Source organism: Jaculus jaculus, chromosome 4 (assembly GCF_020740685.1).
Source record: "Jaculus jaculus isolate mJacJac1 chromosome 4, mJacJac1.mat.Y.cur, whole genome shotgun sequence".
In the NCBI taxonomy this organism is placed as follows: Eukaryota; Metazoa; Chordata; class Mammalia; order Rodentia; family Dipodidae; genus Jaculus; species Jaculus jaculus.
Window position 1 is genome coordinate 92305340 of NC_059105.1, and position 18367 is coordinate 92323706.

Here is an 18367-nt window from a genome sequence, read left to right on the forward strand (position 1 = left end):
CTTCTATTAGCATAAAAGAACTCAGCACTAAGAAATAAATTTCTAAAACACATCAAAGAAAAAATCAGTGGTTAATTTGAACAGTTCTGTCAATATAGCTGAAAAGATAATTAAAAGAACAACAATGGAGAAGTACTAGATGATGCCAAAGGTAATTCTGAGAGTTAAAGAAGCATATGACAAAATCTAGTACACACTAGAATTCTGGTGAAGACAGAAGAAAGAACAAAAGCAAAATTTCTGCATATGACAAAAGGCCTCAATTCACATACTCAAGAATCTTGAGAATCAACCACAATAAATCATCTACTATCTCTAGCATGGTGACCTGTAGAAAAAAAAAATCAAAAAGACAAAATCATCAAAGAGATCATTTATAGCCAAAGGACTGAGGCAAATAGCTGAATTCCTAAAAGAATGACAGAAACCAGCAGACAATAATATTAATATTCTCAGTACATTAAAAGAAGTTCACTTACACTGTACAATTTTATAGTACCCTGATGTAAAAGAATTCAAACTAAAACAATAAAAAATAGGTCTTGTAGATATTAGGATGGAGAAAATTGTTAGTCTATAGAATCACTGAACATACTTTAAGGTAAAAGAAATGTAACAGATTGAAGACCTAAAAATAATAGAGGAATGATGAGGAAAAACATCACTATTTCTGACATAATTTAAAATGGCAAACAAAAGCATAAAAGTGAGTAAAGAGTAGTCAGTTAATATGTTCTGTTTTAAGGTCAAAGTTTGTCTTGGTTTGATAAAAGTATGTACATAAGTTGAAAAGTACAACATGAAAACCTTTCTAGTATAATCATCTAAAATTAGACTGTTTAAATTCTAAATGAGTAGAATGAAAACCAATGGGGAAAAATTCAAATAAAAAAAAAAAAGAGTGGGCTGGAGAGATGGCTTACTGGTTAAGTGCTTGCCTGTGATGCCTAAGAATCCCGGTTTGAGGCTCATTTCCCCAGGACCCATGTTAGCCAGATGCACAAGGGGGCGCACGTGTCTGGAGTTCGTTTGCAGTGCCTGGAGGCTCTGGTGCACCCATTCTCTCTCACTCTCTCTCTCTCCCTGCCTCTTTCTCTCTCTGTCTGTTGCTCTCAAATAAATAAATAATGAACAACAACAACAAAAAATTTAAAAAAAGAAAAGAGTGCTAATAAAGAAAAAAATAAAGGAAGAAGAAATTAAGTGAAAATAAAAACACAAAATAGGGGCTGGAAAAATGGCTAAGCAGTTAGGGTGCTTGTCTGTGAAGGTAAGGAGCTATATTCGACTCTCCAGACCCGATGTAAGCCAGATTCACTGGGTGACACAAGTATGTAAGGTTACACCTGAGCAGAAGATGGTATACATGTATGGAGTTCAACTACAGTAGCTGGAGAGCCTGGTGCAGCAATTCTCTCTCACACACAAAAAAATTAAAAATAAGATAAAATGCTATAAATATTAACAGCAATTACAATGAATATAAATATACTTCCTAGTGAAAAGGTAAACATGTTGGTTTGGATTTTAAAAAATTCTGAGAATAGTTTTAAAAAGGTACATATGCATAAAGTAGATGGACAAAATGATAAACAGCAAAATTACAAATGCCAGGCAAAATGTATTCTAAGCCAGTTGTGGTGGTGCATGGCTTTAATCACAGCATTCGAAAGGCAGAGATAGGAGTATCACTATGAATTCAGGCTAGCCTGAGACTACAGAGTAAGCCTGACCTACCCTGGAAAAAAGAAAAAATGAACAACAACAACAAAAAGGTATTCAAAGGCACAATTCATTACCAGAAGTAAAGATATTTGCAATAGTGATAAAAGGTATATGCTATTAAAAGATATACCAAAAGTTAGGTGTAGTGGCTCATGCCTTTAATCCCAGCTCATGGGAAGCAGAGGTAGTAGGACTGCCATGAGTTCAAGGCCACCCTGAGACTAATGAATTCCAGGTCAGCCTGGGCTAGAGCAAGATCCTATCTTGAAAAATCAAAAAAGAAAAAAATAAACAACAATTTACAACTTGTATGCAACTAATAACACAAAACACGTATGGCAAAACTTATCACAAAGTAAAGAGATGTACAAAATGTAATAATTTTTAATACAACTTTAATTTGAAAGTTTTAGAATGCAATGGCATAAGGATAAAAAATCAGTAATTAATTAATCTTAGGTATTAGATATATATACACATATATTTTTTAAGTAAAGGTTTATTAAATTGAATGATAAAATACCAGAATAAAAAAGTTCAAAAACACTCTTTCTATACAGCATTTGTTTAAAAAAAAAAAAAAAAAAACAACTTCACAAACACAAAAATTAACATTTGGTACCAAATGTTTAAAAAAAAAAGAAAAGAAAAAATTCTCACTACTTTTCATGAAGCCTTTTCTGAATGCACATGGTCCAGATCAGATAGTGGCTTTATTCTCCTTGAATTGCTTCAGAGACAGAATTCAACATCTTTTAGAATAAAACAACCATTTCCCATCTAGGATAGGCTGACCTTGAACTTGAGATCTTCTTCCCTCAGCCTCTTGTTTGTTTTTCTGGAGGTGGTGATTGTGTGTGTGTGTGTGTGTGTGTGTGTGTGTGTATGTGTGCACACGTGTGTATATATGTATATGTTATGACAGGGTTTCATATAGCTCAGGCTGGCCTACAACTTGTATACTTAAGAATGATCTTGAACTCCTGATCTTCCTGCCTGTGCCTCCCAATTGCTGGGATTATAGTTATGCACTACCACTGCCAGGTTTATGTGGTGCTGGGGATTGAACTCAGGGTTTAGTGTGTGCTAAGCAAATTACCCAACTGAGCTAAGTCCTTGGCCTTCTAGAAAAAATTCTTTAAATTTAGTTATTAACATTTTTAAAAATTAAAGGAAAATAAGCTGAAGAAAATAGATCGTTTTGAAAAATAAATTTAACTTGTTTTTCTCAAGTCCCTTCATTTCCCCCTGAAATACTACATATAAACATTTTCTATAATTGAAAAAGTAAATTAATGGGTTGTCTCTAACCTGAAGGAAGGCTTGAGCTTCTTTATACCTACACTCAATAAATCTAGAGGGTGGTATTTCTTCTAGAAAGTGCCCTGGATCTTTTGGAATAAGAACTTCTAGTCCATCAATAGTAACTTGCTGTAACTCTGGCCTGTCAAATGTTCCAGGATAACGACAAAATTGTAGCTTTCAAAACGGAACAAACTTCCTGTCAATGTGTCCTTTGAGTCATAGACGGCCATGCCAGAGGGAGCTGCCACTCCTCTCATGAAAGACCACCAAATGGATGGCATGAGTGGCCAGTTTACAGATATAGTGCAGGGGGATCTCGGTTCCAGAAAGTTAGTCTATCCCATCTAGCCGAGGATCTTTCTCAATCTTTAGGCACTGAAACCCCATATTTTCAACTATGCGAAACCGGCCTTCCTCATTCTTCCACAGGTGATTCTGCAGTGCAAGTGGAGTGAAGTCTCCGGAGACACAGAAAAACTGGCATTCTGAAGTGGAGGCATGAGAAGTATTTTTGACTTCTTCAAAGATTTTATTAACCAATCCAAGAATAAAAGGATCAGTAAGGAACACTGGAACATTTTGGCTGGATATTATCATAATAAATTTTTTAACTGTACACCACTGCATGCTATCAAATCCAGCTCTGTTGCCTTTGGATTTTGATAAGCCAGCTCCATTCTACTGCATTGATGGTGGCCTTAGGTAATGGGTATATTAATGTATTTTGACACACACACATGTAGTAGGCACATATCTAGTGAATCCATGTATTTTAAAATAAAAGTGAACCAATATTTACATAATATATTTTAGTTTCAAGTACAATTCCAAAACAGAACAAACCCAAAGTGTGATTACACACTAGGCTAAAAAAAGGAAGGCTCAAAAAATTTAAAAACAATTTATTTTATAAAAATGGTATTCATTAATGAGATTAAACTAGAATATAAGTAACTTAATAACAAAAAATCTATTTTGGAATGAAATAGAGTATCTTCGAAAGTCTTAGTGGAAATTGAAACTATTTCTAGAAAAAAAATTGTAATCTCAATATGAATTTATAGTTCATAGCACAAAGCAATCTGATGAAGACTTTATAATGTTAAATGCCAATGATGGAAAAGAATGAGGAAAATTAATGATCTGAGAACACTAAGTCTAACAAAACTTTAAATAAGCAGAGAAAAGGAAATAATTATTAAAATGTAGTGAATGGTATTGACAACACAACTCAAAGAGAATTCCAAACCTGCCATAGCATAACCTGAAAAGCCTAACAAAATTTATGAACTTCTAAAGAAATGCACCAAAAAGTAATAAGAAGGTAGGGAGAGAAAGAGGAAAGAAAAGAAGGGAAATGAGAATGCAAATAAGGAACAAATTGCTAGCCAAAGCTATTCTAAGTATGAATGCTGCAGAATCAAGCTAATATTTAAGATATTAAAACAGTTCATCTCAACACAAAACTTTGAAAAAGCAGATGATATTGACATATTGCTACAAAATATAGTTTACTGAAACCAACTATAGATGAAACAGAAAAATTTGAAAAGCTATTAACAAATTTGAATCAGGAGTATTATTTAATATCAAGATTCTTTACTTACTTATCAATAATATTTATTCATTTATAAAATGGGTCATTATAATACCCCAATATCTTATAAAAACACTATTGTACCTCCCATGTATTTAATTTTAAGATAATATAAGAGCATACATGAAGAGTATTAGTGACTTTAATATATGTACATACATATAAATACATATGTGTATAAGTCTATATATGTATACGTATGTATGTGTGTGTATCCCAATTTTAGATTTAATTCAGGAAGCCCAAGGTTTAAGCATAAACATTTTACAAAAACAAAATCCACCAAAAAGTTAAATTTGGACCAAAGGCACATATTATTCAGCTACTAACATTATGTATGCAAGGGTGTCACAGATATGTACACAGAGGCACCAGGACAGAAGTGTGCACAAGGTGTTACAGGTGTGTATAGAGGAAGAGTTCAAGGACAAATATATATATATATATATATATATATATATATATATATATATATATATATACACACACACACATACATACACACACACACACACACACACACACACACACACAGGGTTTACAGGTGTGCAGAAGAGGAACTCCAGGATAACAGTATGTACATGGTGTTGAGTATGTGTACAGAAAAGGAGCTCCAGGGTAGAAGTATGCACTTGGTGTTACAGGTATGCACAGAGGAGGAGCACTAGGGCAAACATGTTCATTGAATATTACATGTGTGAACAGAGGGGAGCACTAGGTCAGCAGTAGGCACGGGGTGTTATAGGTGTAAGCAGAGGAGCACCAGGGTAGATGTACGCACAGGGTGTTAAAGGTGTGAAGAGAGGCGGAGCACCAGGGTAGATGTTTCAGTCTGGTTCAGATTGTGGTAGAAATCACCCAACAAAGAGCAGCTTCTGGGAAAGAGAGATTTATTTTGGCTCACAGGCTCGAGGGGAAGCTCCATGGTGGCAGGGGAAATGATGGCATGAGCAGAGGGTGGACATCACCCCCTGGCCAACATAAGGTGGACCACAGCAACAGGAGGGTGTGCCAAACACTGGCATGGAGAAACTGGCTACAAAGCCCACAAGCCCGCCCCCAACAATACACTCCCTCCAGGAGGTGTTAATTCCCAAATATCCATCAGCTGGGGACCTAGCATTCACAACACCTAAGTTTATGGGGGACACCTGAATCAAACCACCACATTCCACCCATGGCCCCCATAAACTGATAACCATACATGATATAAAATGCAATGCATTCATCTCATTTTAAAAGTCCCCAAAGTTTTTAAAATTCCAAAGATGTTCATACATCCCTATAGTCCAAGATCTTTTAACTGAGCCATAATACCAAAAATTAACCTAAAAAAATCCATAATGGGACACATTCAACCAATACAAGATTTAAAACAACCAGGGCAAACATCAAACTCTGTTACTTCAAGTCTAACAACTCTAGCCAGTGACAAATCTCCAAGTCTAATAATTCTAACTGGCAACAAGTCTCTGGCATTCTAATTCCACCCCTCCAGCTAGGCTACTCACAGTCCTGGAAAACTTCATCGGGGCCGGCAGCTCCTTGGCAGACATCTCATGGTTTCGGCATCTCCACTGGGTCTCCACTGCAAGCCACGGTTCATCCTCATGGCCCCATGGGGTCTCTATGCAGGCAACCAGCAAACCTGCTTCACAATGACCATGGCCATTTCCAAAACACAAGACCGTGTTGCAAACTCAACAACTCTTCCCAGCATTTCTTATACTTCATGATACCAGGTAGGGTGCCAATTTTTTAATCCAGGGGGAATAAAGCAGACTTTGAAGAATAGGACACTCCTTGAGCACTCTGGCCCCTTCAAAAGAGTCTACATTCTTCCTGTTACTCCAGCGCAGGTCAGCTAGCCCAGTCTCAAATGTTGTAATCTCTCAGTTGCAGCTGAGCAGGCAGAAGTTCTCCCAAAGATTTTTCTTTCTGTACTATATCCCTCTGCTCACACCAGTTCATTTCTACGCCAAGAAACCCTGCACAACTTCTCAGGACACGGGCATAAGAGCAAGCTTCTCACAGAAACTGCTAGCCCAGTCCAAGCAAAGCTCTTTTTCACCCTTATAAGCCAAACCTCACAGTCCATAGTTCTTATTGCATTCAGGTCTTGTAACTCTGACTATAATAGTCCATCAAACTGTACTTACAGCACTGCAAGGCATCTCTTAGGCCAAGGTTTCAAATCCTTCCACATTCCTCTTGAAAATCAGCTCCAAAAGGCCAAAGCCACACAGTCAGATGTTTAGTAGCAATCCCACTCCTTGGTACCACTTTACTGTTGCAGTCTGGTTCGCATTGTGGTAGAAATCACCCAACCAAGAGCAGCTTCTGGGAAAGAGAGATTTATTTTGGCTCACAGGCTCGAGGGGAAGCTCCACAATGGCAGGGGAAAATGATGGCATGAGCAGAGGGTGGACATCAACCCCTGGCCAACATAAGGTGACTGCAGCAACAGGAGGGTGTGCCAAACACTGGCATGGGATAACTGGCTACAAAGCCCATAAGCCTGCCCCCCAAAATACACTCCCTCCACGAGGGATTAATTATCAAATATCCATCAGCTGGGGACGTAGCATTCACAACACCAAAGTTTATGGGGGACACCTGAATCAAACCACCATAGTAAATGTATGCACAGGGAGGGGATACAAAAGATAGAAGTACACACATGATGCTCTATGTACACATGGAGGAGGCGCACCTGGACAGAAGGATACATAGGGAGTTACAGGTGTGCACAGAGGAGTTGCTGTAGGACAGAACTTTGCACATCAATTACAGTACATCTCCAGATCTCTAAATTCTAAGCTGTACATTTAAGAAATTAGAGGTGTTGAGGTAAAGGGAGGCCTTTTCAGGAAAAGGGAAAGTAGGTCATCACTGTCCAGTGTCACAAACTTCATTATGCATACATGTGTCTTTCTGGATTGGTCAAGGGTGGTATTTGTCGATAAAAATAGAGCTTTAAATTACTTCTGAAACTAAATTTTAATGATATGAACAATATGAATTTTAATGATACTTAAATTTTGTAAAAATACATTATTGTTTTAAAATCTAACTACAGAGGTTTCAAGCTGGGTGTGGTGGTGCATGCCTTTAATCCCAGCACTTGGGAGTCAGAGGTAGGAGGATCACAGAGTTCAAGACAAGACTGCTTAGTGAATTCCAAGTCAGCCTGGACTAGAGGGAGATACTACCTCAAAAAACAAAACAACAACAACAACAACAAAAAAAAACCAAAAACAAAAACCTGCAGAGGTTTGTATGACTAAAATATGTGAAAATTTTAACATACATTATGACCATCTTGTTCCGTTTCCTAAACCTAAGGCACAGTTGGGAAGAAAGCACCAGAGAATCTTTGATGTGATGGGAAAGGAGGCTGTCTTTTGTACAGAATAAAGGTACTTAACTTATTTCTGAGACTGTTTCCAAATGATGGTGCCACATTGCTAACTTAGGATGTTAAAAATACAGTATGTTTCATGCCTTCCTGAAAAGATTCCTTTTCCAGTGTCATTCCTGTATGTGTGATTGGCTTCTGGCAGCACTTCTTAGAAACCATATATTTTCTGACTTTGTTATGGCTCCAGAAATATTTACCAATGAGCTACTACATTAAACATTGAGATATTCTCAAAACTGCATTGTTTTCAATTACATTAAACTTGCTCTTTAAAATTGAAACCCCTCCATTAGAGATATGTTACCCTGAAGAAGAAAAGCCACAGATGGAAAGCAAAATAACAAAAAGATCAAGCAGTATTTAGCAACACAGTTGGAGATGTATTTGGCTTTGGTACAATAATGAAAAACATAATAGAAGTGAATAATATATTCTTTATTTTCTTCATGTTTCATACATGGCTATCTAAGGAATTTGTTATAAGAGAATAGTCTTGTATCTTATAGAATTATTTTTTTCTTATGGGCAATTTACTATATATTGTGATTGTTTCCATTTGTCCTTTCTTGGGGATTTGGAATGTTCTGGCTTTGTGCAACAAATAACAAATGATGCTTTTCAGTTTTTCTGTATACTTTTTAGTCATAAAAAGCTTAAAAATACAGAATATTCAATCTGCCAATAAACAGACTGTGAGCTCATAGTAGTGCCAACACTCTGCTTTCATGCTTTATTAGTCTTCCAAAAGCGCTGTACCACAGTCCCGTACTGTGTACATGGAGTTGATGAATGTTCAGCACAACTGGTAAGTGAAAATGAAAACTGGAAAGTTATGGAAAAAGTGCTCATACTGATACATAAAGATGTTGAAAACTGTGTTCCTGAACAGGGGCTGACCTGTTGTAGAATTTTACTGTCACCACCATGTCATAGCTGTTTAATGCAGGCCAGCTATCATATTCTTCCAATCTTGGCTTCCTCCTCTCAAACAGAGACTCCTTTGAATTTCTGTGAGGGCTCAATGAACCCTCATGAGTGCTGGGGCTGCATGCATGTACCACCTGGTCCAGCATTATACAAAGTTCTTAAAGAAAGTAAAACCAATTAAAAGTTTTAAAAAGGATGGTATAGGTATTCCCTCATCCTGAGACTTTCGTTCTCCTCTTCACAGACCCACATTTCACATTGACCTTTACCTAGTAAAATTCTACTCTTCTGAAAGGACTTTGGATTCACACGAAATGTCATATTCTTGTATCTGCTAAGGAAGGAATTTGGGCACCTCATGAAATTTTTGTAAATTTATTGCCACATTTTAATTGTTTGGCCCACTAGGTTGTAGGCATAGTGGGGGCATGAGCTGTTCTTACTATGCAGTACTAAATAGTGATGAATAGATATTAGGTAGAAAAAGAAATGTGAATGAAATATTTTCCACTTCTTCTTGATGAAGAGTACATAGAATTCAAGGGAAAGATGGAAGACTGGAGGAAGTGAGTATTCAGAAACATGAACAGGTTAGACAGTGCTGGAAAAAAAAGGCAAACTGCTATTAGCACTCTCCATAAAAGTCTATCTTAATTCAAAGCATCCAAACTATATTATATTAATCAAGTCTGATGAATTTCAGCAGCAAACACTCTCCATTTGGGTTCCAGAAAAACCTACAAATCAGATGCAATTCTCTGTAATTTATTTTCCCTTTCTCTACACTATCTCATTTCATTCTATTGTTTTATTATTATGTATGTAGGCCTTCACAATTATCTCCAAATCCAAAATCTAATTTATCCACACCGGTCATCATGTATTCCACATTTATAAAATCATACATTCAGCTTGTTTTATAAAATGTCTATCACACAAATAATATAAATTTTAAAATGTCACATGAACACATTAATGAATTGATTTGTTCCTATGTGATATGGATCATCATTTCTTTGGAAAGTAAGAACATCTGATTATATACTCCATGAATAATTTCCACAATTCACACAAGTTAAACTGACTAAACTGATTTCATTATAACAATTGACTCTAGAATGTATACTTTTTTTTTCTTTACTAGGGTTATCAACAGAAGATAGACTTATTTATTCAGATTAATCAACCACTATTGAAAGGGAAAAATAATTTTGAGTTAGGAAGGTCTTTCACTATTAACAAAACCTATTCCAAACAGATCTACATAAAAAAGTCTTCCATGTGGTACTACACTATATGTTTTGCAGGCTCCTGTCTCTACTGAATTTCCTGGCTCCCATCTACTAAGCAATTTTTCCAAACAACTCCTTCCATCTTTTAAAATTATTTTTATTTATTTATTTGACAGAGAGAGATGGGGAAGAGAGAGTCAGAGAGAGAATGAGTGTGCCAAGGTCTTCTGCTACTGCAAATGAACTCCAGACGCATGCTCCATTTTGAGCATCTGGGTTTATGTGGGTACTGGGGAACTGAACCTGAGCCATCAGGCTTTGTATGCAAGTGTCTTTAACTGCTGAACTCTCTCCCCAACCCTACTTTTTCACAGTCTTTCCCTTATATGAGCATACTATGTGAGTGACATATGTATCTCCCATTACTGATTTTCCCAGTGATCTTATTGACTCTGCAACTAATTCAACCTTCACATGGATATATCCTATGTACGATCACTGCTATTTCATCAAAATAATATATTTAGCCATTTTACCCATTGATCATGATCTCCCAGTTCTACAACATTTTCACTTCATTAGGGTACAATACATAGGTTCTTGGGGAAGTTAACTCCAAAGTAGGATGTACACATTGATTCAGTAGTTTACACTGAGAAATCTTTAAAAAATTGTATTTTTCTAATATTTTATAAGTTCTTCATGTTTGATTCATCTTCTTCATTAATTTTAAGTTATACTTTTAAAATTGTTTTTTGCAAAGGCAATACAAAGTATACATGTCTTATATAAACTCTAAAGTATATTAGCATAAAACATAATTTATACAAACATCAATACATTGGTATAGATTTAGTAACCACTTTAAAGACTATATATATATATATTTTTTTTTCCTCATCACTGCCTTCCTTACTCTGCTTTTATATCCCAGCGCACTGATTAAACCACCTGGCTGCCAATATTAACTTCCAGGCCCACTGTTCTTACAGTGTACCTGGGCTACTTACTGTTTTAAAATAAAACCTGCAAAATATAAACTGCAAATGGTAGACAAAATCCCCTATAAGGGCTGGAGAAATGGCTTAGCAGTTAAGGGGCTTGCCTGTGAAGCCAAAAACTCAATGTCTGAATATCCAGGTCCCATGTAAGCCAGATGTACAGTGACGCAAACATGCAACGACACACATGCACAACAAGATGGCACACATGTCTGGAGTTCATTTGCAGTGGCTGAAGGCCCTGGCACACCCATTGTCTGTCTCCCTCTCTGCCTTTTCCTCTCTCTTTCTAACAAATAAAACAATCCCCAGTCAACATTCTCAGTTTGGGCTTTAGCACTGCCTGATAATACTGTATATACTGTCTTTTCTTCACACTTGGTCATCCTCCACAGTAATACTCAACATATCACTTCTCTGAAATTCCCAATACTTACTACTTCCTTACTCTTACAATGAAAAGATGCTTCTTTCTGTGCCGTGGTTTTCAGTGTCACTTTTCTTATGCTTTCTGATGTGAATGTGTTCAGCATTCTACCACTCCTTCCAAGTTCCTCCCCAGGTAAGCCTTCTTTTAACCTAAAATACAATCTTGATTCCCCTTCATTCTTTCCACTTTCATGAGCACCATGAAAGAGTGAAGACACTGGCTTTCTGCTTTTCTCTATTTCCCACTTAGTACTCAGTTACATCAACTAGTACTCAGTTACATCAACTAGGCTTTAATCACCATTATCCTGGTAACAGGTCCATATTCATATTGGTAAATCCAATAGTTATTGCTTGATAATTGCTTCTTTGCAGCTTTTGACATAGCTAGAAACTTAATCCTTGAAGATTTCCTTTCTTAAACTTGGAGAAAGCAAATAGGAGCCAGATACACATTTTTTAAAAATTTCATTAAGTTGTTTAGATATAATGTGAATGCTAACTACAGGACTCTGACATAGTCATGACTCTCACAGTAGGCATTCCTGTAACAGGACTGCCCTGGGTACACAGTGGGTTTTAGGGAAACTTTAGTTAAAGAGTGAAATCAACCAATTTTTAAAATGCCAAACTATATAAATGAATAAGTAAATAACACATGCACTAAGACATTGTATTGACTTCAAAGATCTTTCCTCTTTTCTCCTCTCAGGCTAGTAGTATGCCAAAGACAACAGAAGTTTGCAGTGTAAGAACAATTAGTCAAAGGAGGAAAATAAATTGTCAGGAAACACAGATTTAGATTTAAACCACCTAGTAGTTTTATGGCCTTAAGCAATATGATCCATTATTTCTACAATTTTTGAAATAGTAGATGTCTAATGATGGATTTGTGAGCCTCACAAAGTGGGGATTTCAGTTTGGCTAATTCTTTTCTTGTTGAGGGCTGTCCTGCACGCTGTAGGATGCTCAGCAGCATTCTAAATCTATACTCAACTGGATAAAAATATGTACAAATCTTGCCAGAGGTGCCCTGAGGCAGCCATCTGCAGCTGAGAACTCTGATGCTTACTTGTAAGGAAGATCCACAGTGTGGAACTCAGTGTGATCACTTCCATAACTCATCTTCCAAAGCTTAGTAAATGTTTATGCTCTGCCACAACCTTACTTTCTGTGTTCTCTTATGATTGCCTTTTATTTCAATTTTTATTGAGGTAGGGTCTTGCTCTAGACCAGGCTAACCTGGAATCCACTATAACGTCTTAGGCTGACCTCAAACTCACAGTGATCCTCATGCCTCAGCCTCTCAAATGCTAGGATTAAAGGCCAATTTTTATGATTTACTTTTAAATAGTCCAAGGAATAATAAGAGATGAACCAGAAAGAATGTAATTATTGAAATAATTATGCCAAGTTAACTAATTTGTCCACTGGTAATTAAAAATTGATAATATTGCTCTTTTAACTATTTCAGTTAGTTTTTCGTTATTCTCTTTTAAGAAGAAAGGGTAACTTCAATGTTCTTTTCTCCACACATAAAATGGTTTAAGATGACTTCATAGATCAGAAAATTCAAATTAACATTTAACAATTTAACATTTCAAACATTATTTATTTGAAACATCCTCTTCATTCAGAGTATTTTTGAAGACTATTCAGTATCAAGATATAAGAAATTTAAGTCAAAGTAACAGATGTAATTTAAAACTAGATATTGTGCATATATAAGCATTGTTTATCATAAGAACTATATATTGATATAATATCACAGATTCTAAGAAAGCATTGTGAATATTAACCTTTTTTTTTAGTTTTTCGAGATAGTGTCTCACTCTAGCTCAGCCTGACCTGGATTTCACTATGTGACTATGCAATCTCAGGGTGGCCTCAAATTTATGGATCCTCTTACCTCTGCCTCCCAAGTGCTGGGATTAAAGGCATGCGCCACCATGCCTAGCTATAAATGTTAACTTTAGTAATAAAATGTTTCTACCTTTTATAAGAAATAAATTTTAAGCACCTAAAAACAAAGTTACCAAATATTTCACAGCACTTTAACATGAAGACAATTTTTCCTTAAATACAGATGGCAGTTGTATTAAAGGGATAAAAAATGCACTCCATAAAATGAGGCAGTCAGCAATAACTCACTTTTTGAGTAATTGGATTTTTATTTGTATTTCTGTTAAGATGGAATATAGAATAACACAAGGATGCGGTTTTTTTCTTTTCTTTTCTTATTATTGCTGTTGTTGTTTTTTTCGAGGTAGTATATCACTCTAGCTCAGGTTGACCTGGAATTCACTATGAGGTCTCAGGGTGGTCTCGAACTCATGGCGATCCTCCTACCTCTGCCTCTCAAGTGCTGGGATTAAAGGTGTGCACCAGAGCCTCAACTTCAAAATGAGTCAATCTGTGAATATCTAAATATTTAATACACACACATAATAATACCTGTAACATAATCATGAGTATATACTTTCTATTAGCATATAGCACCTTATACATTAAACACATGATTTTCCATTTAAAGTATAGCATTCACAAGGCTACAACTGTTCCTAACAGCCTTAATCTTTCTCTTTTAGGGTTACTGTAACAACTCAAAACCTCCCAAGCCCTCTATAAGTGCATTGCTTGTAGATTTTATATGTTTTGGCAAAACAGCAAGGAAAGCATAAAATAAAAACTTGACTTATGAAACATTAATTGGAAATTGAAGAGTCTGTAAAAATTAATCAACAAGGTTACAATTTAGATAAAGCATATAAAATGTGTTGGTTTATCACAATAATTTTTTTTTTTAATTTGACAGATAAAGAGAGAGAATGGGTGCGCCAGGGCCTCCAGTTGTTGGAAACAAACTCCAGAAGCATGTACCACCTTGTGCATCTGGCTTATGTGGGCCCTGAAGAATTGAATCTGAATTGTTTAGCTTTGCACGCTAGTGTCTGAACCACTAAGCCAACCCTCCAGCCCAATAACTTTTATTCTTAAAAAAACTCAAGTACCCAATATGAATAACACACATATTAATCAAAATAATATTACAGTTGGGTGTGGTGGCCCATGCCTTTAATATCCCAGCACTCAAGAGGCAGAGATAGGAGGATCATAGTGAGTTTGAGGCCACCCTGAGACTACATAGTGAATTCTAGGTCAGCCTGAGGTGGACTGAGATCCTACCTCAAAAAAACAAAATAGTAATAAAACTATAGACCTATATAACTTAAAGCATTTCTAAAATATATAGTCAAAGGAGAAAAGTGTATAGGAAGAGGAAAGGAAAAACAAACAAATAACAACAACAAAAACAGAAGCCAGGCTTGGTGCACTCCTTTAATCCCAGCCCTCAGAAGGCAGAAGTAGGAGAATCACCATGAGTTCAAGGCTACTCTGAGACTGCATAGTGAATTCCAGGTCAGCCTAGGCTAGAGTGAGACTCTACCTCAAAAATAAAATAAAAACTTCAACAGTGCCCAAAGTATTGGACAAAGTGAAACAACAATTTTATGAGAAAACATGATTGTTGCCCTTGGTACTTTCTAACGTATTTGTTCAAAACTGTGTATATAATACATGAGCACATGATAGAGTGATTAGGGAATCCTTTACAGAAAATGGGCTCAATGCTTTAGAAACTATCATATAAGCTAATAATCTATAAGAACACAAAAGACCATGTAAAAAGCTAGCTTTCCAACTTCCTAGAAGTAGTAGTCAATACTCTTTACTCTCAATTGTTTTACTTGGTTTAATTGACAACCATATCATTATGAGTCACGTTTTCCATTATTTATAATAAAAATCCATTATTATTTTTGAGATAGGTAAGATTGAGAGAAATAATGAGAGTTAAATAAGTGATTCAAAATTAAAAGAGAGCACTTCAAGTTAAGATGGAGGCATAGGAACTATGCCAAAGCAGCCTAGGGAGGAAAAAGCCAAAGAAAACCCAGAAAAATACATACTTTTACTAAAAAGTGAGGTGTATGAGAAATTAAAATGGCACCAGAGAAGTAAGAGAGTCCCACAGCATCCAGAGCCCACACAGGCAGGCCGAATGGGCTACAGCAGCAACAGCAACAGTTCCAGCAACGGCAACAGTGGTCCAGCAGCTACAGCAGCAGTAGTGGCTATAGCAACGGTGGACCCAGCAGAGGCGGCTTCAGCAGTGGCAGCAGCAGGCACAGAAGAGGTGGCTTCAGCAGCTGCAGTGACGGAACCAGCAGAGGTGGCTTCAGCAGCGGCAGCAGTGGGCCCAGCAGCAGCAACGGCAGGTACAGCAGCAGCAGTGGCAGTTCCAGCAGCGGGGGTGCCCATATGCACGGCACAGTTGCCAGGCTCGGTTTGCCCCACAGGAAAAGCCAATGTCCAGCTCCAGAAAATAGAACAGCAGTCCAGCAACCCAGCTAGCCTACTTGACTGAGACTAAAATCATCCAGAAAGGTAACTGGGATTGTACCAGGGAAGGGTCTCACTTGGTCACAAGCTGACTTGGAACCATCAACAGACCAGAAATCTTAACCTCTTTGTTTCTAGAGGATCTGGTTGCTATAACTCTTATTCTTGCATAAATAATCGATGCTGTTGTGGATTGAATGTATATAGTGTTTAGTTAAATTTTAGAATCTACCTGTATTTTGTTCCACTCAGCCTACTTGAACTCTCATAGCAGGCAAACTCGACCCCTAGGAACACTTTTCTAGAATCTGAGAGTGTTAAGAGACACACCTAACAACTTAATCTCCTACATGAAGATATATAAATCAGATCAGTTCATACAGCTAAGAATACCCAACAAACTAGAAAATCCAAGCATTAACTTGATATAAGATACAAAAATATATACATTGCAACACCAGCAATACCCAAAATCAAGACAAAATGAATCCACCAAGAAGTATTAGTACATCAGAGATAACCTTCAGTGAGAACGAGTTGGAAGAAATGCCTGAAAAAGATTTCAAAAGAATGATTGTAAATATGTTCAAAGAAGTCAAAGAACAAGTCAAAAGAAACAAAGAGGAAATCAAAAGAATAAAACAAGATGCAGGATACCAATTTAATGAAATAAAGAAGGCAATACAAGACATAAATAAAGAAATAGAAATAATAAAGAAAAAACAGCCAGAATTACTAGCAATGAAGAACACAGTTAATGAAATAAAAAACTCTGTGGAAAATCTCACCAGTAGTATGGATGAAGGAGAGGACAGAACATCTAAGCTAGAAGCTAATACAGTCCAACAAAGAGAAAGACATACAAAAAAGTATGAATGAGAATTTCAAGATATTCGGGACACTATGAAAAGATCAAACTTAAGAATAGAGGGCATAGTAGAAGGAGAAGAATTTTACTAGAAAGGCATAGTAGATGTCCTCAACAAAATCATAGAAGAAAACTTCCCCCCAAATTGGGAAAGAGGTGCAAATGCCCATACAGGAAGCCTTTAGAACCCCAGCCAGACAAAACCTGGAAAGAACCTCTCCTTGACATATTATAATCAAACTACCAAACACACAATCCAAAGAAAAAATATTGAAAGCATCAAAGAGAAAGTCAAGTTACCTACAAAGCAAGCCCAACAGGATTACAGCGGATTACTCAAAACAAACTTTAAAATCCAGAAGGGCTTGGAGTGATGTATTCCAAATTCTGAAAGATAACAACTTCAACCAAGATTACTTTATCCTGCAAAGCTATCCATTCAAATAGACAGAGAAATAAGGACATTCCATGACAAAAGCAGGCTACAGGAGTATTTGAAGACAAAACCAGCTCTACAGAAAATATTTGAAAGAATACTCCTGCCAAAGAGAAGGAGAAGCACATAAGGAACCTGGAAAAAAAACAAGCAATACAAGAGAGCAAAGGTAGAACTGGAACCACAAAAAAAAAAAAAAAAAAAAAGGCAAACATAAATACACACCTTTCAATAATATCACTTAATATCAACGGCCTCAATTCCCCAACCAAAAGACATAGGTTAGCAGACTGCTGTAAAAAGCAGGATCCTACAAATTATTGTCTCCAAGAAACTCACCTTTCTACAAAGGATGGACATTATCTTAGGGTGAAAGGTTGGAAAACAGTGTTTCAAGCAAATGGAAAAACAAGCAAGGTTTGCTATCATAATATCTGACAAAGTAGACTTTAGTCCAATGTTAGTCAAGAAAGATAAGGAAGGTCACTTTATATTGATTAAGGGCACACACCAACAGGAGGACATTACAATCCTAAACATATATGCACCTAACATGGGGGCAACACATTCATCAAACAAACCCTGTTAGAACTAAGGTCACAGATAACACCAAACACAGTGGTAGTGGGTGACATCAACACCCCACTCTCATCAATTGACAGGTCATCCAGGGAAAAAAACAGAGAGGCATCTGGACTAAATGAGGTCATAGAAGGAATGGACATAACAGATATATTCAGGACATTTCATCCAAATGCTGCAGAATGTACATTCTTTTCAGCAGCACATGGAACATTCTCTAAAATAGACCATATATTACGACACAAAGCAAATCTTAACAAATACAGGAAATTTGAAATAATAAATTGCATTATCTCTGACAACAATGCAATCAAACTACAACTCAACAGCAATAAAGGCTATACAGCATACACAAAATCATGGAAACTAAACAATAAACTACTAAATGATGAATGGGTCAATGAAGAAATCAAGAAGGAAAACAAAAAATTATAGAGTCA

At 36.5% G+C, this 18367-nt stretch overlaps 1 pseudogene; it reads right to left on the minus strand.

The window, feature by feature from the left end:
- Positions 1–259: 259 nt before the first annotated feature.
- Positions 260–9296, minus strand: LOC101607885 (annotated as a pseudogene).
- Between the last annotated feature and the right edge of the window lie 9071 nt (positions 9297–18367).